Raw genomic sequence first — 25386 nt, 5'->3', positions numbered from 1 at the left:
GGTGCCCTCCAGTTCTCAATGCAGGACCGCCTGGATTCTCAGCCTCCTTGCAAACTGCCTTCTTCCTGCAAACCACGCGGATCTCCTCTCCTTCTCAAAACCGCATGGCGAGAGCCTCTTAAAGCAGCCTGGAGACCCCTTCTCCAAGCCACATGGAGAAGGCCCCTTCACCAAGCCACGTGGAGGGAGCACGCGAGAGAGCGAGAGAGCGAGAGAGCAAGAGCGAGCGTGCGGGCGCGCCAGAGAGAGAGTCAGAGCACCAGAGCCAGAGCGCGAGTGAGAACCCGAGTCAGAGAGCGAGAGTCTCAGAGTGAGAGCACGAGCGAGAGCCAGAGAGAGTCTGAGCTAAAATGTCTGCAGCTACTTATATATCCCTGACTGCGTCATCTGACGCAGTGGGCGTTGCAAACAGTTCTGACCATTCACAGACCCTTACGTAGGCTCTGTGTGCTTTCTCCATACCGTCCCCTGGTTCAAGACTCCTCCCATCTGCCTGAGGCTTTGGATGCATTAAAGCCATTTGCATAAGAAAGACACTAGCCACCAGCCTCAGGCATGTGGAATCATTTGAAAAGCTGCTTACTTCTCCCCATCCCCCAGCAGCAAACTCTGGGGATTTTTGGACTCCTCTGTTTCTGTAACACCTTCACTGACTCAGGTGAAAGACTCATCCTGTAACTGGTCTTCAGTAGTTGGGTTACTAACTTTTTTTCCTGCCTTCCACCTTCCTAGCAGCAGTGATCCTTTTTGAGGCCTGGTAGGAAGGTGTCAATGGCCCCTAGACGGGAAGGGGGCACTCCTGTTAGGCTGTCATGGAGGCTGTAGCTGAAGTTAATGATGAGTAAACATTCAGTCAATCTCAAGATTAGTTTCCTCTTGTGGAGGTTCTTTTAAAATCATTATTTTCCCAGTTGGTTCCATATCTGATTCACTTAGTTCTAAATACATTTCACCCTTCTGGAAAAATGATATGTGGGTATTACCGACTTGAAGAAAATCTCATTCTATCAGATGATATTGTCCTATGACATTCCTGAGTTGGAAGGGAACAGGTTTCTGATTTTAAAACCGACATCAGTTGATTAGATATCCCAACCATTTGTATAGAAGCTTCACTCCAAAGGAGAAGGCAACTTGGTTGTGGTTAAGAACAGATGAAGTAACCCCAGTATCTACAAGGGCTTTAGTAATTAATTTCCCTTTTTATGGTAATTTAAATTTTTCTTGAACTATTAGTAAGGAGAAGGGGAAACACCCTTTCATAGTCCTCAGAGCAACCCTATGCTTGCTTCTCTTTCTTCTCTCTTTTTAAATCCCATTTCAGTTTTCCATAATGCTTCTTAGGGTGACCTGACTTTCTACAATAAAAGCAGACTCCTCTATAGGAGCTTCCCAGCAGAGCCTATTTAGTAATTCTGTTGTTCAGCTCCCAGAAACCAGTAGGTATATTGACTGGAATATACCAATCACATGTTCTAACAGTTAAAGTAAATTCCTTTGTGAACCCATCAGGGTTCTAGAGAAAGTCATGGAAATCTTTAGGGAGATTCCTTAATCCTGTTCTAGTCCAGTGAATATTTATAATCACTGGTTCCCCTCTGCCTGAGGCCAGCTTTTCTCCAAAGAAAAGCTACCAGATTTTTTTCTCTAGTCTATTTTGGTCTGGTTTTCTATTTTGAGTGGCTCCTAGGTCAGTAGAAAGCTGCAGCAGAGAAGGTGAGAAAAGAAAAAGAAGAGGGAGGAGGAACGGAGAGTAAGTTCGGAAAACAAAGTAAAGGGTATGTTACCGAGCAAAACAGGGCTCATTCATGTGGCACCCTGCTGTAGAACCCAACAATTAGTGTTGAGAAAAACAGATCTGTCTTTAGAATGTTCCAACCTTGGCAGGGGCCGGGGGAGGGGGGGGTTGGGAGGTGAGGTTCTGGGGCACTTCAGCTCAGAGCCAGGTTGTCCCACAAGACCCAGCACGTCCCTTGCTCCCCAAAGGGCTATAAGCCAAAACCAAGCCCAGTCATTCCCTGTTTCTTATCTGTCAACTTTCTCCTTCAGGATCTGGGGTACGTTGTCATCAGCCTCTGTATAATAGTCCAGAAAAGCACGTGCATGGTGAAGTCCAGGAAAGGCACAAGTCCTAAGAGAGTGTCCTCAACATGTTTCGAGTTCCAAGAATCCAGATGAAGTTCAGGTCTGCAAAGCAGAGTCCTTGGTGGCTTCAGAGGCAGCTGGAGCGGGCACGATCAAAGCAGCAGCGTGCCTGCTTTCTTATTAGCCCAGGCCACATGGCCGAATTCTGACTACAAACTGCATGGCTGCTTCTTCTCTGCAGGCAGCATGGCTGAATCCCCTTCTGACTCACGGCTCCTTCCTCATGGCTACTCCTCCTCTTCTCTTCTACACTCACTCTGCCCACATGGCTCTCTTGCATGGCAGACTAGCTCTCCTACAAAGCTGGCTGCCTCATACATCATGGCTCTCTCCCCTTATACACCAGACTTCCTAGCCAACTCCCGTCTACACCCTTTTCAGACCTTGTGACTTCTCTCCTATTTATGGCTGCTTCCCTTTATTTTAAATGCTGGTCCAGGGCACCACACATCATTGTTATGAAAAGTATCTTAAGCCTATTATCCACCCTTTTTACCTAAGGGCAGCATAGCTTCCCTTCAGGGAAGGCTAATATCTTAAGCCTAACATTCCCCATTTGCCCTGGGCTGCAGCACAGCTATTATCTAGTTACCAACTTGCCATAAATATGCAAAGTACATTAAAAGCTGTACTATCTTCTTTCCCCACCCTCAAAACCATGAGCTATGGGAACTTTGAAGAGGGCACAGACTCTGTTACAGGTACAGCAGGTCTATTGGAGAAAAGGATAAAGTGGATGTTGGCATTGAGCAACTTCAGAAGCCTTCCTTAGTTCAGAGACAGGCTCTAAAACAGTGGTTCTCAACCCATGGGTTGCGACCCCTTTGGGGGTCGAATGACCCTTTCACAGGGGTCGCCTAAGACCATCAGAAAACACATATATAATTACATATTGTTTTTGTGATTAATCACTATGCTTTAATTATGTTCAATTTGTAACAATGAAAATACATCCTGCACATCAGATATTTACAGTACGATTCATAACAGTAGCAAAATTAGTTATGAAGTAGCAATGAATATAATTTTATGGTTGGGGGTCACCACAACATGAGGAACTGTATTAAAGGGTCACAGCATTAGGAAGGTTGAGAACGAATGCTCTAAAAGTTCTTAATAGGGGTAGGGTCTGGGAGTTTTTGGCCTTGGAGACATGATTTCTTATCTTAATTTTAGGTTTATTTTGGGGTTTGCAGAGTCTGAACAAATTTCTAGGGCTATTGTGTAGTGGGTTGAGTGTGTTGCTTATGGATTGAGCTCCAAGAGTCTGTCACCTCCTGAGACACCTCAACCCTCTTACATGTCTGTTTCTCTCCATGGCTGTCTAATACAACCATGAGGACTTCTTTGGAACCCTGCCATACCATGCCACTTATAAGAAAATCTGAGTCACAGTGTAGCAGAGAGGTCAGGCCGATCACCAGGAGAAGGCAGGGGTCAGGGGGAAAACCCCAGGCAGAACTGAAGATTTGAAGTAGCTTGTCCTCCCAGTGAGGGGATTGGCCAGATGGAGGAGGACGAATACTACTACCTGAGGCAGCCTGGAAGCTTGTGACTGGGAAGAAGGGAGCTTGTACAGAGCACGTGTGACTGGAGACTTTGTCCCCTTGCTAAACATGGCATCTGGAAGAGGGGCAAAGGTAAACATGGGTAACATTGGCCCTCATTGACTGGAAAGTTGGTTGCTCCCATTGGCTTCTGGAGCACATGAAATTCTGGGAGAGGACTTTTAAACCAAAGGCAGGCAGAAGCTCATTCTCTTGGACTCTTGGCCGTTTGGCCATTTGGCCTTTTGGTTTCTTGGGTCCTCTTGCCTTGCCCTACACAGACAGGAGCAGCAGATGCTGGGACTACTCAGAGCTTAGATCCCACACAGTCAGAAGCCATCTCCAGGAGGTAGGGTCCCACACTGGGATGTGTAGTTCTGTTACAGAAACAGGGGAGTCCAAAAATCCCCAGAGCTTGCAGCTGGGGGATGGGGAGAAGGAAGCAGCTTTTAGAATGCCTCCACATGCCTGAGGCTGGTGGCTAGTGTCTTTCTTATGCAAATGGCTTTAATGCATCCAAAGCCTCAGGCAGATGGGAGGAGTCTTGAACCAAGGGACAGTATGGAGAAAGCACACAGAGCCTACGTAAGGGTCTGTGAATGGTCAGAACTGTTTGCAACGCCCACTGCATCAGATGACGCAGTCAGGGATATATAAGCAGCTGCAGACATTTTAGCTCAGACTCTCTCAGACACTCTCGCTCTCTGACTCGGGTTCTCACTCGCGCTCTCGCTCTGGCTCGCACGCGCTCTCTCTCTCACACGCTCGCTCTCGGAGTCTCGCTCTCGCTCTCGTGTGCTCCCTCCACGTGGCTTGGTGAAGGGGCCTTCTCCATGTGGCTTGGAGAAGGGGTCTCCAGGCTGCGTTAAGAGGCTCTCGCCATGCGGTTTTGAGAAGGAAAGGAGATCCGCGCAGTTTTGCAGGAAGAAGGCAGTTTGCAAGGAGGCTGAGAATCCAGGTGGTTCTGCATTGAGAGCTGGAGGGCACCACAGCACAGAAAGGACCTCCCCAATCAGGATTGAATGATTGGCAGCTGCTGGTAAAGCTGAACTGTGTTGGGAAAGTAGGGAAACGGTTTCTGTGACTTTCCTAAAACTAGCCTGGTTTGGTAAGGGGAGGCAAGGATATGTGTTTGTGGGTGTTTTAAAGAGCATAAGACTTAACAACAGAAATCCGCAAATAACTAAATCTATATAACTGTTAAATAAACAATTCTTTTTCTTTTCACTAAACTCTGGTATTGAGAGTTATAATTTTGGCTGCGGGCAATCGGGCCCCTAACTTAAGAGCCCGTGGGTTTGTTTTCAACTGGAGCAGCCCAGGGGTTCTGTAACAGTTCCAGTTCTAGAGATGCTACAACCCAGTGCAACATGGCACACAGGTCCTGAACTACTGCCACTCTCTCACCCTGAAAGCAGCACATGGAGGCATGAGTTGTGAAGTTCCCCACAAATAGAGCTTCCCCTGCATGATCATCTGGAGTGATTGAGCTGTGCACCCCAGACCCTGGAGAGAGAGAGCTGCAGCGAGGTGATGGTGACTCTGGCACTAGCAAGAGAGAGAACCTAAAGCTGTAGAGATGGAGACCAATTCAAATAACAATCTTGGACTACAGATAAGCAATAACAGGGAACTTCTGGACATGAATCTGGACTTTAATCTTCCTGGGAGTAACTGGTTTTCTGTGCTTTGTGGAGAGGTCAGCTCAGTTGGCTTGGAGCAGGAAGGTTCCCAGCCTCCTCAAATTGGGAACCCTGTTAATAAAAACCTACCTCCTTCTCCACAAATCTTCATGTTATGTGTATACATGGTGACAGGCTGCTGGAGCCCACACTGCCCAGTTACACTGGCACCAAATGTTAAACCTCAGTCTTCGAGTTTGTCTAAGAAGAGAGTTCAGAACCAAGGAACTCAAATACAAGCAAAAGTCTATTTAGAAAGTCATGGAACTAGAAGAAGTAAGCCATGGAAGAAATGAGCCCACTGGGATGTGTGTACTCAGGAATCAAGTTACAGAGGCAAAAGAATGGCTGTTGGAGCTTAGAAAAAAGAAAGGCAAATAAATTGAGCCTGGAGGAAAGCGAGGAGGAAAGGTGTAGGCCAACTCCAGAGAGAGCATGCCTGGGGAAAGCAGGGGGTGGAAGAAGGTAAGCGTGTGCTCAAGAAAAAGAGCTCATGCCCTGGGTCCTTTGTCTTAAGGGGTTTTATCTGTTCCCTATGGTGGAGACCCTTAGGGAAGGTCCCAGGAAAGGATCTCAATAGAATATTCATCAGCTTTCTAGGTGTGTCCTTTCAGGGTCATCGCCAGGGCATGGGGTCATCAGTCAATGCAGCTGGTCCTGATGTCAGTCATGGTGTTGCCTGTCTGGTTTTGTTGCTTTTCTGGGCCTGGAGCTGAAACACAACTGAGGCCTAGCTGTTATCCCTACTTTGACCAAAATTCTGTTTCTGTGTTCAACAGATTTGAGGCTTTCCTCCCAAGATTACTTGATGAGGGTCAGAACCTCATTGCCCTGAGGGATCATGCTAAAAAGAGTGGTCCTGAAAGGGTTCGTATGGGAATCTTTTGAGTCTATTTTCTGGTACCGCTTGTTCCTCCTCTAAAGAGGTCTACCACATGACTGGCGACATGCCTGGGGAGGAAATGTCAGGGAAAGGTCCGAACCACATGACCAGCAATGTGAAAGTTCAGGGGTCTAAACTGCATGACCAGCAATATGCTAGAGGGAGGAAAGGTCTCCCTGGGGGATGAGGTCCCACTCCAGTTTTAGCCCCTGCTAGATACCTGTGGCTTTCTGCCCTGGTAAACTTCAGTACTTGGCCTATCATTCCTACTCTGCTTATGCTTGTCTAACTGCCTACTACAGGTTCACAGTTTCCAGCTGAGAATTTATAAGGGCAGAGGGAAGTTATTTTCTTCCCCACAATACCATCTTAAAAGAAAATGGGGATGGGCAGAGAAGCACTTTGGGTAGAAGTGAAGAGAAAATACACTAATGGAAAAACAAATGACCTTTTTAAAAGAAAAATGGGCTCTTAGGAGAATAGGTGGGCATATGATAGTCTGTCTGGGTGCCATGTCCCCTTCTCTTTGAGAAGAGAAGATTAGAATTGTTCCTGGGATGGGATTTATGACAGTTAAGTTCTTCTGAGAGGCTCTGCTTTTAGGCAGATAAGAAATTTCTTGAACTCAAATACCTTTAGGTCAACATAATTATTTTACCAAAGTGACATATTTTGGCATGACATGTCCTGATCCCCTTCACTTTAAAAAGATTTTTTCTTATTTTTGCCAAGTCAATATTTGCTCCATTTTGTATATTACTTCTATTTTTTTTTAACATCAATTACTAAAAAGTCTTCAAATGGACTTTGACTTTAATTCTCCAAGTTGAATTTTCAGGAAAAGGAGGGTTCTGGGAAGTTGGATCAGAAAACATCTAGCCCAGATGTTTCCCAGAGTTTTAGCTGGGACCACTGTGTTCCAATGAAGGCTGATGTGGTTAGCCAATGTAAATAAATTCCTCTGGGCAAAACTGGAGTCTGGGGTAGGGGTTAGAGAGGGGATCCCTCTACCAGAGATAGGTTGGCACCACAGAATAAGTTGCAAACTATTGATCTAGCCCAGGGGTTGTCAAGCTTTTTTGCAAAAGGAAGATAAAAATATTTTAGACTTTACAGGCCAAGAGGCAAAATTGAAGATATTATGTAGGTACTTATATAACTATTTAAAACATAACCATATACAAATATAAAAATCATTCTTAGTTTGTAGATGATACAAAAGGAACAGACTGACAGTGTGAGAAATGCTCACAATAAAACACCGGGACACAGGACTTGAGCAGCAAAGTGAGGCATTTATTCACGAGTCTGCAGAGTCAGGCACACCGCCAGCCAGGAGCATGTGCACACAAAGTAGACAAATAAAACTGGTTTTATAATAAAGTGATTAGCTCCCTCTCCCTAATGCGACTAACTCCCCTTCCTCCCTCCTTCTCCCTGTTTGTCCATTACTGGTTAATCTGGGATCACAATCTAACATGATTAACTACTTAATTAAGAGTGTGATTAACTAAGGATAATCTAGTTATAGGTCTATCTCCAAAGCCCTGGCTGGTTTAGCTCAGTGGATTGAGCGTCGGCCTGCGAGCTAAGTGTCGCTGGTTCGATCTTCCAGTCAGGGTACATCAGAGAAGGAAAACTCTGACTCCAAAAAACCTCCGCTGCCTTGTGGCATACCTCTTCAGAGGAAAGGCTAAGGGAGTAAACCCCGACAGAAAATCTGGAGCCGGAGTCCCTAAGGCGGTTTGATGTTGTAGTCAACACCGGCAACTCCTGCGGCGCACCTGAACCCAAGCTGTATCGACTCCGTCTTTCCCTTGGACCCTTCAGCTGCGAAGAGAGGGGGAGTCTGCTGCATGGGCAACAGCAGACCCTCCATATTACCCTGCCCAGGCTCTGTAGCTTCAGCGTCATCGCAAGATGTCGATTCAACATGGGAGGAGACAGATACTATGTCACTCCCGAGTCGGACTGCACAGCCATTCTCGGCGGTGCAGATAGACTCTTAAGAAGCTACACCATCGTCTCTCGAGACGGACGACTGCCGACGACGAGGTCTATCTCCAACTTATTCGCAAAATGATCTAGCTACATCTTCCCCTTTCTGTGTTTGGTGATGACAATCTTCCTTCTTTTCATCCCAGAGATATGTGTGAGGAGCTGCGGAATGTCATTTTCCCACCCCTTTTCCGTGATTCATCTGTTAATTATCTCCTACTGGTTTGAGAGTCACTGCCTTCTTTATCTCTTATAACAGTGACCAGAGAGGAGGTGGGGGGATAATAGGGGGAAGAAAGGGAAGGATCTAGTCCTGGAACATGTATAAATGACCCATGGACATGGACAACAGGGTAGGGTTTGATTCTGAGAGCAGAGGGCAGGCGGAACAGGGTAGAGCAATGAAGGAAAAATTGGGACAACTATAAAAGAACAACAATTTTAAAAAGGCAAAAAAAATTTAAGTTCTGATGACATTTTACTTAAAATGGTCCCCTTTAAATTGTGTGAATTAAAATGTTTTTCTGTTTATTTAAAATAGGTGGAACAAAAAAAAAAAAAAAAAACACTGCATGATTCCACTTATATGAGAACTTAAAGTAGGTGAAATTATTGAGACAGAAAGTAGAATGGAGATTGCCAGGAGCTGCAAGTGGAGTAGATAGTAGAAAAGAAATAGCCAAAATGGAGTCACTTAGGCTAAGCCACATCTACAAACCAAAACTTAATGCTTAACCTAATTGCAGTTTCAGCCTCTCCCAGGAAAGGAATTTTAAATCAGTCAGGCTGGAATTCCTGGGTCAGCACAAATGAGGTAATCAGTTGGATAAAACCCACTGCCTTCCTTTAGGGAAGATGATCTTGCCTGAAATGATCCATTCTCTTAACTTTCTGGTCTTACCCCCTTTCTACCTATAAACACCTTCCCTTTTGTACACCCCCTCAGAGCATTCTTCTAGTTGCAATATAGAGTGCTGCCTAATTCATGGTTTGCTTAATAAAGCCAATTATATATTCAAATTTACTCAGTTGAATTTTGCTTTTTAATAGTAGGAATGGAAAGTTATTATTTAATGGATGGTGCTGGTAGTTGTACAACATTAATGTACTTAATACCATTGAACTTCATAGTTGTTTAAGATGGTAAATTTTATGTTTTGTGCATTTTACCACAACTCAGAAAAGGGAAGCCACTGGACTTAGTTATGCCAGTAGTGACTCTTAGCGGCTCTAGCTGTCGTGTGACCATGCGGTGGCCTAGCCAGGCTGGGGCCAGAATGGGGAGATGCCCAAGTGAGAATGCAGAGACCCTGATCATGGAGGGCTTCATCAAGCTGCTTCATAAACAGCCTGGAGCTACTCTGCTATCTGCCCTTTTATTGTCTAAACTTGTTGAGTAAGCATGTTCATTATTCGTAAGTGAAAGCATCCTAGCCAATAGAGCATTAAGTACCTGCTTGCTATTATTACTTTTATATCAGCTCTTCTTCTGCCCACTTCCCACAAGTCTTCTCTTCCTTGGCTGTTACCTGAACTTCAGACAGCTACCTTCCAAATTCGCTTGCTTTCTCATCTCCTCAGCAGGCCTGCCCTTTGATCTGCTGCCTGTCATGTACAAGGAGTGGTAGCTATTGTCTTCTCTCCCCCTTCTGGAAACATTATCCCCACTTCCTTGCTAAAAAGCCCCTTCAACATGGGGTCTCTTTGACATCATTTTGGGCACAGAATTCAGGCCTACTCAATCAACACCCTTTCTAGGACTTTGACTGAAACTGTCAGAAGAGGCTTTCATCTCCTCGGGTTTCTATGCATGTGCATCACATAAGCCAGGAGCTGCTAGCAACCCTTGGCTCACCTTGGCCTGGTCTGTCCCAGCAGCCAAATGGCAGATCTTGCAGACACTGTCCCCCCAGACTAACTCACAGCAGTCCCTACTCATGGCTTCTGCAAGCGCCACCCAGCCCAGAGCCTGGCCCAGTAAGAGCCATGCTAGAAGGTTTCATCCACTGGAAAGTAGAAGCTGGAAACAGCCCACTACTCTGCATCTAAGTAAGTGTGCCTGGGGAGGGGGAGAACTGAACTGTGGCCTCTCTCATCTCTGTCCACTCTGTGCTGTCACTTATCCCAGCTGGCCCTTCTCCCCAATTCCTTCAAGCCAGGTCTCCCCCCTTAACCCCCCTTAGTCCCCTTTAGGGACAGAAGTGTAGCACCAGAACTCAGGTACTTGGCAAGGAGTTATAACACTTTTGTCTGGCTTCTGATCATCATTTTCCCCTACAGATGAACTTCAAATCTAGTATCTATTCTCAAATAGATTATATAGAATGACAATGAAGACAGACTAAAGCTGCCCAGCTCATCCCACTTCTCATCCTTGTTCACTGATCTGGCTGGAGTTGGTCCTAAGATTGTCACACTCAGCACAGCTCCCAGGCCTCCCACCTGAAGGCTTCCCACATGCGTCAAGGGTAAGAGGACTCTATGCCTTTGAGTACAAATAAGTGGAGTGAGGATGAATTTTTACTTGAAGCTATGAGTTTAACATAAAAGTTCCCTAAGGAATTACCAGTCTCAAGTCAAGAATAACTGAGAGGCCAGGAAGAAATTCACATTGACTGTGATTCTTTCATCAAATTCATTAAAATCAGCATGGCCATTTGCCAACCCCATTGATTCTATCCTCTGAGAAATAAGGAGAGAATGGAAAAAGGAAAAAAAAAAAATATACTTGAAATAAAATGAGATTATCAACTTTCCACTAAGGGTACCTACCCTCTGAGTATCCCTTGAATCTGTCCAGGTCCTCTGAGATTTGTTGACGGAAATGCTTATAAAGGATAACAGAGAAATGGAGCAGATACAGCTACCTTCAGACCACAAAGCAGGTCTGAAAGCTATGAACAGAGAGAAGAAAGAAGGATGGGGTAGAGGGAGTATCACAGTGCAGTTCTGAGAAAGCCTCAGCCAGAGCCCTGGGGCAAAGACTTCCCACAACACCGGCAGGAACAGCCCAACTCTGGGGCTGCATCATGCTCAATATTGGCTGGGAGCAGCTGAGGGTTAGAGCATGGCCTCAGTATGAATTCAGAAGTGCAGCAGCTGATGACTGTGCACCAGCTAGCCTCCCCACAGCAGGTGGTCTTGAAGGGAGAGTGGAATAGTACATCTACATAGCCATCACAGTCCCCGCCACACACACACCTGCCACAACACCTCTGCCTTCCATGTATCCCAGCAGCACTTGCTGCTGCTCTGTCCCTCATCCTTACCAATCATAACCTGTCAGCTCCCTAGTTATCTTACTTTATTGACCAACAGCAAGGAGATGCAGGGGATCCACAAAGATAAATTCATTCAGGGTTTATCAAGCACCTACGTCCTGAATGGGGATACATGACACATTTTGTCTATGGTTCAAGAAACTCAAAGTATAGGCTAGGGGTTCTCAATGTTGGCTGCACCCCAGAATGAGCTGGAGAACTTTAAAAGAGGGGCCAGGAAACTCTGGGGCACAGGCCAAATCAGAGCCACAATCTGTTTTGGTTATGTCCCACAAACCAAGAATGGTTTTTATATTTTTAAATGCTATAAAATTTTTAGAAATGTTTATATAACTGAAAAGTATATGAAATTAAAATTTCAGTGTTCATAAATAAAGTTTTATTGGAACACAGCCATGCTTATTCATTTTTTTGTCCTCTATGTCTGATTTCATATCATAATGGCAGAGTTGAGTAGCTGTGACAAAAACTATATGGCCCACAAATCATGAATATTTACTCTCTTGCCCTTTATAGAAGTTGGCCAGCCTCTGACCTAAGGCAATAAAACTGTCCATCAGATTTTGCTACTAGAAGCTTACTTATGGGGACACTGTTTAGAGCAGGTTTTAAGACATCTCAGAACAGGCACAGAAGCCAGGCTGCATCATGGGCCCCAGGTCCCTGGCATACCTGAGTACCCGACAAACACTGAATCCTACTGATCAAGACCAAAGAGAGGAAATGACAGATTCACATTGACTATCTTCTTTGTTGCCTATACTTTAAGGATAAAGTCTAGTCTTTTAATAAGTTTAGAGTAAAAAGTACTCTGGACTGCCTCTGGAAGTGAATGTTTATACTACTTACTTCTCCAAATAACACATTCTTCCTTGTGGCCAGATCCATCCCTTCAGACAGCTTCCAGAGCTAACTTTTTTCCCTCTGCCAATTCCTTCTGACATTTCTCTCTTGTCCACTTCTCCATCTTTGCTCAAATTCTATCTGAAACATGTATTCTGCAAAGAATATTTGGTAATATGTAATGTTGACATAGCTTTAAAATCACAATCACAATTAATTATCAAAACAAAATTAAAGGGAAAATCTTGTTTTGCTTTAAATCAGACATGGATCTAACCTGCAAGAATATTCTCTAGTTGGGAAGATAAGAAGTGTACACAAATAATGAATGTGTCATAGACCCTTAAAATGCACCAAATGGAAACTAGACCTCACACAAACTGGAGAGAATGGTGCTGATGGGAGAGGTCCCTCTATTCTGCCCCCTTTGCCTTTTCTGAGTTCTCAAAAAAGACTTTCAGGTCCAGCTGTTATTCTCCAAGGTTAACAGCCCTTAACAATCCCTTTCACACCATAATTGCCTGCCTTGGTTTCCTTCGTCTTCCCCAGCAAATGTTTTGCACTTCTGTCCACTACAGTCAGCATTTTCTCTTCCTGACAGTGGATATTTTTCTTGATAGAGAATTACTTTGTGTTTTTGTTTCAGTGATAGTATTTAAAATTTTTTTCCTTTCCCAGTTATAATAAGAAAACTTCTCTTTAACAGTAATAATCAGCAAGTGAAAGATTTCCATAGAGTAAGAGGTTCATTTTTAAGACAGTTTCTCAAACCAGACTGTGACCATAAATTCCTTTTTTCTTTTTAATTGTGGTAAAATATACTTAACATAAAGTTCTACACTTTGTGGCTCAGGGTGTTTTCTGCAGTCAGAGTCCTGGCCTGCCTGGCTGGGTAGCTCTGCTGGATAGAGCGTAGTCCTGATATGCCAAAATTGAGGGTTTGATCCCTCCCTCGTTGGGACACATACAAGAAGCAACCAATGAGTGCATAAATAAATGGAACAACAAACCAATGCTTCTCTCTCTCTTTCTTCCTCTCTCTCTCTCTGAAATCAATTTAAAAGAAAAAGAAAAAGAGGCCTAGCTTATGAGAAGGGGGCTGTTGGGTTTCTTACTAGAACTAATAATACAACCAGAAAATGGCAACGGTGCAGGAAAAACATAGATGAATAAAGGAAAACATTGTGGAGGGCTTTCTCTGTGCCAGACACCATCCTATCACTTCTGCTATCGTAAGGTTTGTTCCTTTCACAACTCTAGGAGGTGGACATGTAACGTTCATTTTATGATGTGAACCAAAGGCATAGAGAGCTGAAGTGACTTGGTCAAAGAAGTCAGACAGCTAGCAAGGGCCTGGGCAGTACCCAGCAGTACCCAGATATTTAACATAACTACACCACCTCCCACAAAGAAACTGTTGGTGCCACTCAGAAAAAGAGAACCTTACTTCTTTCTATGTATGGAAGGCAGGGAAGGCTTCACGGATTGTGGATGATGAAGGATTCACAGGTTAGTTATAGATAGTTAGGAATGAGGAGGAAAAAAACCTTTATGGTAAAGGGATAAACGTAAAAGAGGCAAAGCACTGTCTGTCCTTTTTCTCTCTGGTTTTCTAATGTAAATGGGACCCCTTTCCCCAGTACGTCTGATGGTTCTTTGCTCCCAGCCGGCACTCAGGTGAGGGGTGGCTGTTCCAGTACGCACAGAGCAGAGCTGACCGATGCATAGAGATCTCACCTGAGAACAGCTTGGGAGCCTTCCTCTGGTCTTTCCAGTTACCCAGCCAGTACATTTTCCTTTTGGGGTTATAGTATTTGAGCTTTGTATGTTCTTATTTGCCACTAAAAGAGCACTGGAGAATGTAGCCTAAAGCAAGCAGTTATGACAAGAAAATTCCAGTACAGAGATATGGTAAAGACGGCACCCTCCTCCTCCTTCTGCTGGTCCCATATTCCCTGGAACAGATGCCAGAGAAAGTTGCTTCAGGCCAGGGAAGAAATGTTGGGGACTGCCAGAACATCCCAGCAATGGCTGGAAGATAGCTAGCAGACATCCCTTCCTTAGGCTTCTGGAAGCCATCCTGCTAGTGGGCTAGGAGGGGTCTATTTGCCAGCCAACTCCCCTAACTAAGCTTTCTCAGGGCAGCCAAGTCTTGGGAAGCAGCTGCAGAATTGGCCAGGCAGATGCTTAATTTGGTATTTGTGTTATTTCTCACATTAATGAAAGAAAATTATATGCTCTCTGGGAATATTTTCAGAAACAGTTAAGAGAACGAAGCACCTCATGGGTTTTATTAAGGAAAGAAATTAAGATGGAGAACCCACAATGTTTTTTAGGCTCCAGTTCTTGAAGTATAATTCCTGAGTCAAAGCATCAGCAATACCTAAGAATTTGCTAGAAATGCAAACACTCAGACCCCATCAATCTTTGTTTTAACAAATCCTACAAATGACTTGAGGTCCATTTTAATGCATTTGAGAATCATAAGATAAGAGTGTTAGAACTGTGGTTCACTTTCATTCCTTTCAGAAAAGTACATTGGTTTGTAATGCTCTGTGTATGAACAGAATCTAATTCTGCATCAAAATAAAAACAAGCATTACATTTCACAAAAGGAAGTGATATGGCTAGTTATCACTAAGGTAGCCAAGATGTCCAGCAAATGTTCCCCCCTGAAACTCTCATTTATTTACAATATTATTGCTGTATAAAACAGAAGCAGCTCCAGGAATGTCAACACACAAGGAGTACACTTTTGAACAGCTGTCTTTCTGTTCAAGGCTTCAAAAGCAAAACTATCAGTCATTTATATCTTAGGTCAAGTCAGACATCCTCATCCCCTTATGTCAGGAACACTTAAAAACCTCAGTGAGGCCCTGGCCAGGTGGTTCAGTTGGTTGGAGTGTCGTCCCATGCACCAAAATGTTGCAGGTTTGATACTTGGTCAGGGCATATACGTTGGTTGTGGGTTCAGTCCTCAGTTGGTAACATATTGATGTTTCTTTCTCTCTCTCTAAAATCAATAAAAACATATCCTCAGGTGAAGATTCAAAAACAACCTCAGTGAGTACATGAGCAAGAAAAAGCACATTGTTCTTCCGGTAGGCTGTGGAGGAAAAGGAATTTGGATGGGAGAGGAGAGGAAAGGATATGAGAACAGGGATGAGTTTTTCAGTTTTGAAGTTAAAAGTTATTATTTTAACTCCTTCCCTTTCTGTTTGTCATCAGCCCTCAACACCTCAGTGGAAGGGACTTCGGAAGGGTAACTCAGGGGAGCCTAAACATGCGGAGGGGAGAAACAATGGGGAGGGGTAACGCAGGCTCTCAGAACCTTGGAGGGAAGGAAACCAAAGCAAGACAGTGGCTTTCTCTGGCAGGCATCCTGGCTGTGGGGCTTTGCTGCCTTCTCTCAGGGCTTGCCTCCTATCTCTCATCCTGATGCTCTTTCTCAATGGAACAATAAGAGACCCTTTCATTCTCGTTCTGTTACTGCTGTCCTGGGATCCACGCCGAGGTTTTGCCTTGGAGACCAAAAATAAACCCTCTCCCTTCTCTTTGAATGTGTGGAAGGTAAAGGCAAAAATATATCACCAACTGTTTTGACAGGTTGGTACCGACCTTATGGCCATGTGACTTGGCACAAAAATGAGAGAAAATCTAATAGGAAAAAGGAAAACAATGCATTTGAAATGCCTTGAGAAATAATCAAAGTTTAAGGATAAAAGGGGACACCCGGTGACCTCCAACTCCCAGTCAGTTTTCATCACTAAATAGCCTTGGGCAGCCTGTGCATAGTTTGCCCCAGTCAGGAAAGGTCCATGCCAGACATACATTCTCTCAGCTGGGTCGCCCAGGCTGGCCCCCTCAAGGGCCTTCAGAGGGAGGTAGAGGTGATGCAAGCAGTCCCACTCACGGAGGTGGGATGGGGACCCCTGGCATGAGCAGCACCAAGGGGTGTCATGGGAAGGGAACAAGCACTCCTCCTCAGTGACACAATGGCCTTCTAAACCAGAGCCAAACAGCTCCCATGACCATAGTGCCATCTCCTCTGCTCGAGGTCACCAAACTCTTCACCTTTCAATGCTTCTCTGAGCTTTCACTGTGCACACAAAGGCAGAAACTGGCAACTGCCGCCTCCACAGTGTTGGTGCTGGGCTCCCTCCACAATGTGTGTGGCCACAACATTCTCTGTGCCAACCACTCCCTTTTGCCCCCAGCCTCCTGTCAAAATGTCTCTGTCTCTCAGTAGAAAATGGACAGGGCTCCCAAAAGTGTTCCCAGATATTTCCTGCCTTGGCTGAGGGAGAAGCATTCAAGACCTAGTGGAAGAGGGTGACTTCTAAAGAGAGGCTGAGCTTGTAGCTGGAGTTCATGGGCATAGACACAACCTGCTTCCACTGTGCTGTGATGCCACTGTGACATGGCCACAGCTGCCCGTGCCCACAGAACCTCCTTGCCCAGTGGTGGCATCCTGGCCCTCTGGCTTCTCCCAGCTCCTGTCATGTCCCAGCTCCCATCACACCCCAGCTCCTAGAACAGACCTCCAGAGGGGCTCTCCCTGCCCTGTCTTCAAGGATGCAGGATAATCGGACTTCAAGTGTCAGCAAGATTTTTTTTAAAGGAATAATGACAGCAATGATAACAACAAAAAAGGAAGAATGAACCCATAGATTTTTCATCCTATCACTGCCCTGCATCAAAATAAGGTGACCAAACTTCTTGACTTTCTGGATTATGATCACAACTTGCCTTCTGCCTAGATGCTTGCCTCCAGCGTGGCACTGAAAGAATAAAGAGAAACCATATCAAAACCCAGGCGGCTTGCCCAGAATTGTCCCTGAAGGAGGACCCACTCCAGATAGCTCAGGCAGGCAGTGAAGTTGATAAGTGTTAGAAGATGCTGCTGAGAGGCCCCAAAATTGCCCCAAGCAGATTCTTGACTGAGTGGCAAGGAGAGTCACTCCGCTACCTATCACACAGCCATTAATCATGAACTTGAAAAATATTTCAGTGCTGGAGTTTATCATCAACTCTTAATGAAAATATATGGGTTTGACAGATAGTCCAAAAAGTATAGTGTCTGTGAACTGGCAAAGTCGTTTGATTAGCGGCTAGGGCAAAAATGATGGCATGATGGTAGCTGGCGTGAACTGGAGAGAAAGGCCAGGGCACCATCAACACCGGGGACACAACAGCACCTGTGCAGCTCCCGCATGGGAGCAGTCTGCTCCGGGGCACAGCAGGCTTTGCGCAACTAAAAATCATTAAGGTAAGGAAGCTTTATATTTAAAATATTTGCCTGGCTCTGAGGAGCACTGAAAACCCAATTTCATTCAGTCTTCACACCAAGCCTGTAAAGTTAGAAGAATTATCCTCATTTTACAGATGAGCAAACCAAGGCTCAGAGATCTGAAGTAACTTGACAGGAATCTCACTAGGATTCAAACCCAGGTCTGACTGGTTCTGGAGCTTGGGATCTTAACTAGGAGTTGGCAAACTTAAAGGATCAGAGAGTAAATATTTTCAGTTTTGTGACCACATACAGGCTATGTATTTATTCTTTGTTGATGCTTTTGCAACTCTAAAAATATGGAAACCTCCCTGGCTGGGTAGCTCAGTTGGTTAGAGTATTACCCTGATACACCAAGGTTACAGGTTCCATACCTGATCAGGGAACATACAAGAAGCAGTCCATGCATGCATAAATAAGTGGAACAACAAAACAAATTGATGCCTCTCTCTCTCTCTCTCTCAAATCAATTAATTTTTTTTTTTTTTTTTTTTTTTTTTTTTAATAAAAACTGTTCTCAGTTCTCTGGCAGTACCAAACCAGGCCATCAGCTGGACTTGGCCCATGAGCCACATACAGTTTGCTGGCTCCTGCTCTTAATCATCATACTACACTTCCATCTAACTTGTGACCTGGAGCTAGCATTTCTCCTCTCTGTCACAGGTGCATCTTTGACATAGGTTTAAAAATCCAGGACAAATTGGGGAATGGGAGGATGGCCTTAAGTCAACTTCCCAGCACCCTGGAAATTTTAATACTTACTATGCTTACTATTCTAGTGATTTCTTTATGATTTTACTTTATACAAGTCTTTCCAAACTCTAAGGCTGCAATAAACAAATAGCAAACTACCTCAAAACCTTTTTGGAACAGGATGAGTGTAATTAAATAATCATAAATGAACAATAAAAAAATAACACCTAGCCATCCCAGGAATTAGATATGAAAGGGTAGCATTATTTTCTAACTTTAATCTACAATGTTTCTCATTTAATGACTTTAATGGACAAGATTAATTTTAAACACATGAAGCACAGGATAAAGAAAAAATTAATATATTGAATGCTTACTACATGCATTTTATCTTAATTAGCTCTCCTTCCAACTATGAGAGTCGTATTATTATTCCACATATCCAATAGAACGTTTTGGACTGAAAGTAACAAAAGAGCCGTCTCAAAATGGCTCCAGGAAAATGAGTCCCTTCACAACCAGAAGTCAGAAACATGGAGCAGACTCCAGGGGTGATTGCTCCAGTTGCTCAACAGGCTCAGCAGGAACCCAAAATCCTTTAGTTTCTCAGCTGAATTTTTAATTTTAAGTATGATTCCCCTCGTCATCACATCTGTGTTCTCAATAGGTGGACTAGAGGAAGAGACAGAGAGAGGAAGAGAGTTCTTTTCCCTCAACCATCAAATAAATTCAGTTCTTTTAGTCCTTTAGGAGCCAGTGTAGGAAAACAGATGATCAGAGGAATGCTGGTTGTCTTGGGCCCACATTCATGAACAAATCACTGACAAGCAGGATGGAAACTTCAGGCCTTTTCTTTGGCACTGAGGCTGTTCCAGAATAGGTTAGACTCACCCTGGTAAGAAACAATCCTGACATTTTTATGCTTTGATTTTGTGCATCATGGTTCATTGGGGGCTCAGCTCAGCATCACCCACCCTGGGACCCAGACTGAGGAGCAACCAGTGTCTGGAGCACTGCTGATCACACTAGTAGTGGAAAAGAGAGTTCTGGAAAGTCTAGCACTGGTGATTAATTCAATTCTCCAGACTGCATAACCACAGCATCTCCATTTACAAGATATTAGCCAGACTGAGCATACTGCCCCACCAACTAAAAGGGGACCTTGCACCCAGAAGGACAGAAAAGCAGAAATATTTAGAACAACCCCAATAACTATCACAGGGATCAATCTGTGCCACTACACAGATGAGGAAAGGGGAATGACTGTTGAGGAGTTAAGCCCAACATATACTACATTACCAGTTGCTAAGGAGAGAAAAGTATCCCAGAAGAGAGCAAAGAGACAATGAAAAGACCAGTCTGGCAGGTCTAATATCTGAATGAGAAGAAAAAATAAATAAAGGGAAAGAAATAATCCCAGAAGCTTTCTAGAAACTGAAAGATGTGTATTTCTATGGAAGGGACTTGCCAAATTCCAAATATAGAGATTGAAAATGGCACCCCAGCAAGGTGCCAGCATTATAAAATCCTGGAACACCAGAGACAGAGAAGATCTTGTAAGCTTCCAGAAATTTTCAAAAACTAGTTTCATAGAATGATTTGGATACAAGATTCAGAATGGCAGTGGACTTCTCAACTTCATTGCTGAAGGCAAGACAATAATGGGTCAAAGCTTTCATAGTTCTGAGAAAAAAATATTTCTAACCTAAAATTCTATAGTCAGTCAAATTCTCAGTCAAGTGTCTGGGTAAACTAAAACATGTTCCAATTGACACAGCCATGATGATGAAGGGGAGTTTCAAGAGAAGCTCTTGAGAAAGAGAAGCCAAAGCTGAAGTGTAACCAATCCAGAATAAAGCAGATCAGAAGGACCCACAGAAAATTTTGTAAAAAAATTAAATTAATAGAATGTCTAATATATTTGAATGTATTCAAAGAGATTTTCATACCTGGAGGAAAGTTTAAGGTTGTATTAATATGTACATGAAAACTAAAGGAATTTTTTAAAGTCAATTATTCAGCCCTGGCCGGGTAGCTCAGTTGGTTAGAGTGTTGTCCTGATATACCAAGATTGTGGGTTTGATCCCTGGTCAGGGCACATACAAGAATTGACCAATGAATACATGAATGAGTGGAACAACATATCAATGTCTCTCTCTCTCTCTCTCTCTCTCTCTCTCTCTCTCTCTCTCTCTCTCTCTCTCTCTCTCTCTCTCTCTCTCCCAAATCAATAATTTTTAAAAACTGTTTAAAAAGTCAATTACTCCCTCTAGGCAATACAAAATGTTAGGCCAAAAGGAAAAAATAATCTCCAGCTACCTTGTGGATTGCGTGTGATTACTAGCCCTACATAGTCATACCAGTGCACATCCAGTATGTAGCTCAGACATAAATCACAGCAGAATTATACCAGAAGAGTGAAAGAATGGGTGGTTTGATGTGATAGGGCAACAGAAAAGAGTGAATATAAGCTAAATCTTTATCTTCCCTAATAGAAAATTAATGATGATGGCTAAAACTGGGGGGGAAATCAAGCAACAGTGGTAGAAGTATATTTTTTAGAGATATAGCACTAGATTCCAAAAGAATAAACTGAAGTGGTTGAATGGCTGCTTCAAGGAGTAGAAAATGCTGGCAGACACACAAGAGAAGAACGATTTGACTATGTGCACATATACTTAGATAAAATAAAGCCAACATTTAAAAAATTACTAGAGAATACACTGGTTGGTGTGGCTCAGTGGATTAAGTGCCAGCCTATGAACCAAAGGGTCACTGGTTTGATTCCCAGCCAGGGCACATGCCTGGGCTGCAGGCCAGGTCCACAGTTGAGGGAGCATAAGAAGCAACCACACATTGACGTTTCTCTTCGTCTCTTTCTACCTCCCTTCCCCTCTCTCTAAAAATAAATAAATAAAATCTTTTTAAAAAATTACTAGAGAATAAATGATGGTCTATTCAATAAATAGTGTTGTAGTAATATAGTAGAAATTAAAATTACTTACAATCTCTTCTGCTACAACATGAGTTTCTGTAACCCAAATTAGTTCAAACACTATTGCTAAATGAAGAAATCATGTCAGTCTCCTGTGGAAGTCATTTTCATAGTCAATGTTTCCCGGCAAGTTAGTTTTGCTGACCACAACGTGTGCCAAAACAGCTCAATGCACAATCTGAAAAGGAAGACGGTTTTGTACACAATTCCTGTTCACCCATTTTTCTCTTGGTTTAGTTTAGTAACACGCTTGTTACAAGGTTCCCCAGTCTTTGTATATTTTCCATTATTGCTGCATTTAGCAGCCTCATTTTTTTATTATTCCCTGGATTATCACGCTATATTAATTTTTCTTTGTTAGGTAGAATTCTATATTTGTGGTAATATATTATTTATTGAGCATTTAAACTGTCTTTTAAACTATGCTAGTAGGTTTATTAGTATTCTTGTTATCTTTTTAGTGCCCTAGTTACAAAATAGCTTAGATCTTGAGTGGTCTTCCCTTGACTTAATTTATTCCATAAGCCCTATTATTTTTAGTGTGTGATTTTGTGGAATATAAAGTTTTTGTGTTATAACAGAAATTCTTGTACATAGTACTACTATATACAAATGATATAAATTCTAAGTATTCATTTAAAAGCTATAAAAATGCAGTCCAGTAGGCAGAATTCTAAGATGACCGCCAAGATTCTCACCTTCTGGTGTAAAAACCCTGTAAAATCTCCTCCCCTTGAGTGTGAGTGGGACCTGCAAAAAAGGAGGAATGTCACTCCCATGGAGAGGTTATGTTAAGTGGCAAAGGCAAAGGGATTTTTGAAGCTATAACTAAGGATGTTAATCAGTGAATCTGAGTTCATCAAAAGGGAAATTACCCTGGGTGGATTTAGCCTAGTCAGGTGAGCCTGTAGAAGAGAAACTAGGGTTCAGAGATTCTACTGCTGGCCTTGAATAACTGAGCCACGATGAGTGCCATAGCTGCAGGGAAATAAATTCTGCCATGGCCCTAGCTGACACTGGGATTGCAGCCCTGTGAGACCCTGAGGTGGGGACCTGCTAAGCCATCCAGGGGAACTGAGTAATAAATTTATGTTCTCTAAATCTGCTATATTAGTGGTTACAGAGCAGTAGAAAACTAATACATACAGAAAAAAATTATTTTTATTCCATTCTCCTTTTTATTTATCTTAGATTGGGGTGGTCTTTCCTAAAGAAGACACAGAACGCAGAATCTGTAAAGGAGAATTTTGAGTTAATAGTTTTATAATATTTTAAAACTACTCTATGATAACTGCCACCATAAATAGTGTCAAACACCAAAAACATGTTAGAGGAACATATTTCCAGCACACATACGTAATCACAGAGGGAGTGGCCGTGGTCACTGAATAGAGATGCCCTCAGGCTCCCTCATGACATGATTAGCTGGTATATGGACAGTCCTGTAGTAGACAAGATGAAGGATAGGGTGGGACATGGATGCTACAGAATACACTGAAAACTTTTCTTGCCATTCTGACAGAGAAGCTGGCTCCCTGTATCTCAAATTCAAAGCTGGAACTCTGAGTAAGTTTTTCCATAAAAATAATGATTTAGTAGCCCATTGAATCCATAACATAGCAGATATGACATCTGCAAGTTAGCAGGAAGAAACTTCTCCCCAGCCTCTACTAGAATTGGTGATAAGTGACAGGAATAAATTCCCTGCAGTAGAAGAAGGAATCAGAGATACACAGCTGTTTGATCTCCTAGACTACCTGAAATTCGGTAACATTTAAATTCCCTGAGTTCGAGTGGAGCGAGCGAGGAGTGTGGTTGTGTGGTCGAGTCTCGAAGACTGGTAGCACTTCCAGCATGGCTGACCAACTGACTGAAGAGCAGAATGCAGAATTCAAAGAAGCTTTTTCACTACTTGACAAGGATGGTGATGGAACTATTACAACAAAGGAATTGGGAACTGTAATGAGGTCTCTTAGGCAGAATCCCACAGAAGCAGAGTTACAGGACATGATTAATGAAGTGGATGCTAATGGTAACGGCACAATTGACTTCCTGGAATTTCTGACAATGATGGCAAGAAAAATGAAAGACACAGACAGTGAAGAAGAAATTAGAGAAGCATTCCGTGTGTTTGATAAGGATGGAAATGGCTACATCAGTGCAGCAGAGCTTCGCCATGTGATGACAAACCTTGGAGAGAAGTTAACAGATGAAGAGGTTGATGAAATGATCAGGGAAGCAGATATTGTTGGTGATGGTCAAGTAAACTATGAAGAGTTTGTACAAATGATGACAGCAAAGTGAAGACACTGTACAGAATGTGTTAAATTTCTTGTACAAAATTGTTTATTTGCCTTGTCTTTGTTTGTAACTTATCTGTAAAAGGTTTCCCCTACTGTCAAAAAAATATGCATGTATAGTAATTAGGGCTTCATTCCTCCAGTTTTCTTCCCTTACTGTCATTGTCCTGATTAGAAAATTGATCAAGTAACATGTTGCATGTGGCTTACTCTGGATATATCTAAGCCCTTCTGCACATCTAAACTTAGATGGAGTTGGTCAAATGAGGAAACATCTGGGTTATGCCTTTTTTTAAAGTAGTTTTTTTTAGGAACTGTCAGCATGTTGTCATTGATGTGTGAAGTTGTAACTGTGCGTGGACTATGGACAGTCAACAATATGTACTTAAAAGTTGCACTATTGCAAAACGGGTGTATTATCCAGGTACTCGTACACCACTTTTTTCTACTGCTGGTCCTGTACCAGAAACATTTTCTTTTATTGTTTCTTGCTTTTTAAACTTTGTTTAAGCTCTTAAAGAAAATCTGCTTATGGCACAATTTGCCTCCATTCCAAGTTGTATATTTGTTTTCCAATAAAAATTTTTTTACCCAAAATAAATAAATAAATAAATAAATTCCCTGGAATGTACACGATAGGGACCTTCCCTTGATCAGAAATGTGGCATTGTCTTACTAAGAGGAGAAAGTGAAAGCTCTAATAGAAAACAAAATTTAATACCTAGGCTTCATTGTTTAAAACATGCTTCTTTCAAGAAAAATCCCTGGGGCAACAGGCATTCATACTAGTTTTCATTCTTTTTCTCAGCAACAGTATGACAATGACCTTGGAAGTCTGGACAAATTTAATCAGCAAAATTAACTTCTCCATGGATTGTATTTATGCAGGCAGGACACTAGACACAAACATTTTAGGAAGACTTTTTTTTAACACTAACCATTGGGACAATTTTAGCATGATAAAGTCATCTTAGGGAAATACACCTCATTATGTCTCCACATAATGCCTGGGAAAGAAGCAGACTCCCGGATGTACGAGAGCCTTCTGGGTGGCATTTCTGAAGTCTGGGCCATCACACATGTTGAAGTAAAAAAAAAAGTAATTGCCCCAAATAATTTAGGCTTTTTCCAAACCTCTTACCTGAAACAACCAGATAATTACAAAAGGCTTACTTTGTATCTTGGTAGTATTTTTGTGTGTGTTTAAATATTCATATGAATTGCTCCATTGTCCACTTCGGTTTTCTTGTGTGGAACTGTTTCAAGGGTAAGAAGGCATCATCAGTGAATTCTAAGGAAGTGTGTTGGCAGTGAAGCCTTGGATTATGATCAAGGCCCCAGAGTTAGGAGGCAACAGCAGCCCATTGGACAGCCAGCAATTTCTTCAGTTAAAGACTAGACAGATTAAACATAACTTTTTCGGGCCCTGTTGAGGGGTACCAATTTTTAAATCCCAATCAAAAAATTAATGAGATTCTGTAGGTGGCCTCAAGTCCAACACTTTGCAACATGCAGGGCAATAATTACACTCAATTACAGCCTAGCATGTGGTTTCTGGCACCATGAACATCTTTCGTATCGAAACCAATCTTAAAAAAATAGAAGAACCTCTTTTGGCATTTTCCTGCACCGCTAACTGTCAATCTCTAAGTTAGTCTCCAGAAGGCTTCCACCACTGCAGGTGTCACTGCACGAATGAAACCCCAGGATGAATATATCTTAAGTGATG

At 42.9% G+C, this 25386-nt stretch overlaps 1 pseudogene; it reads left to right on the top strand.

Moving 5' to 3' along the window:
- The first annotated feature begins 23154 nt into the window (after positions 1 to 23154).
- Positions 23155 to 23784, top strand: LOC150021914 (calmodulin pseudogene; annotated as a pseudogene).
- Positions 23785 to 25386: the final 1602 nt, after the last annotated feature.

Source organism: Furipterus horrens, unplaced genomic scaffold, assembly GCF_987537825.1.
Source record: "Furipterus horrens unplaced genomic scaffold, mFurHor1.1.pri manual_scaffold_1, whole genome shotgun sequence".
Lineage (NCBI taxonomy): Eukaryota > Metazoa > Chordata > Mammalia > Chiroptera > Furipteridae > Furipterus > Furipterus horrens.
The sequence above is the reverse complement of the archived record's forward strand: the minus strand, read 5'-3'. Positions and strand labels throughout refer to the sequence as shown.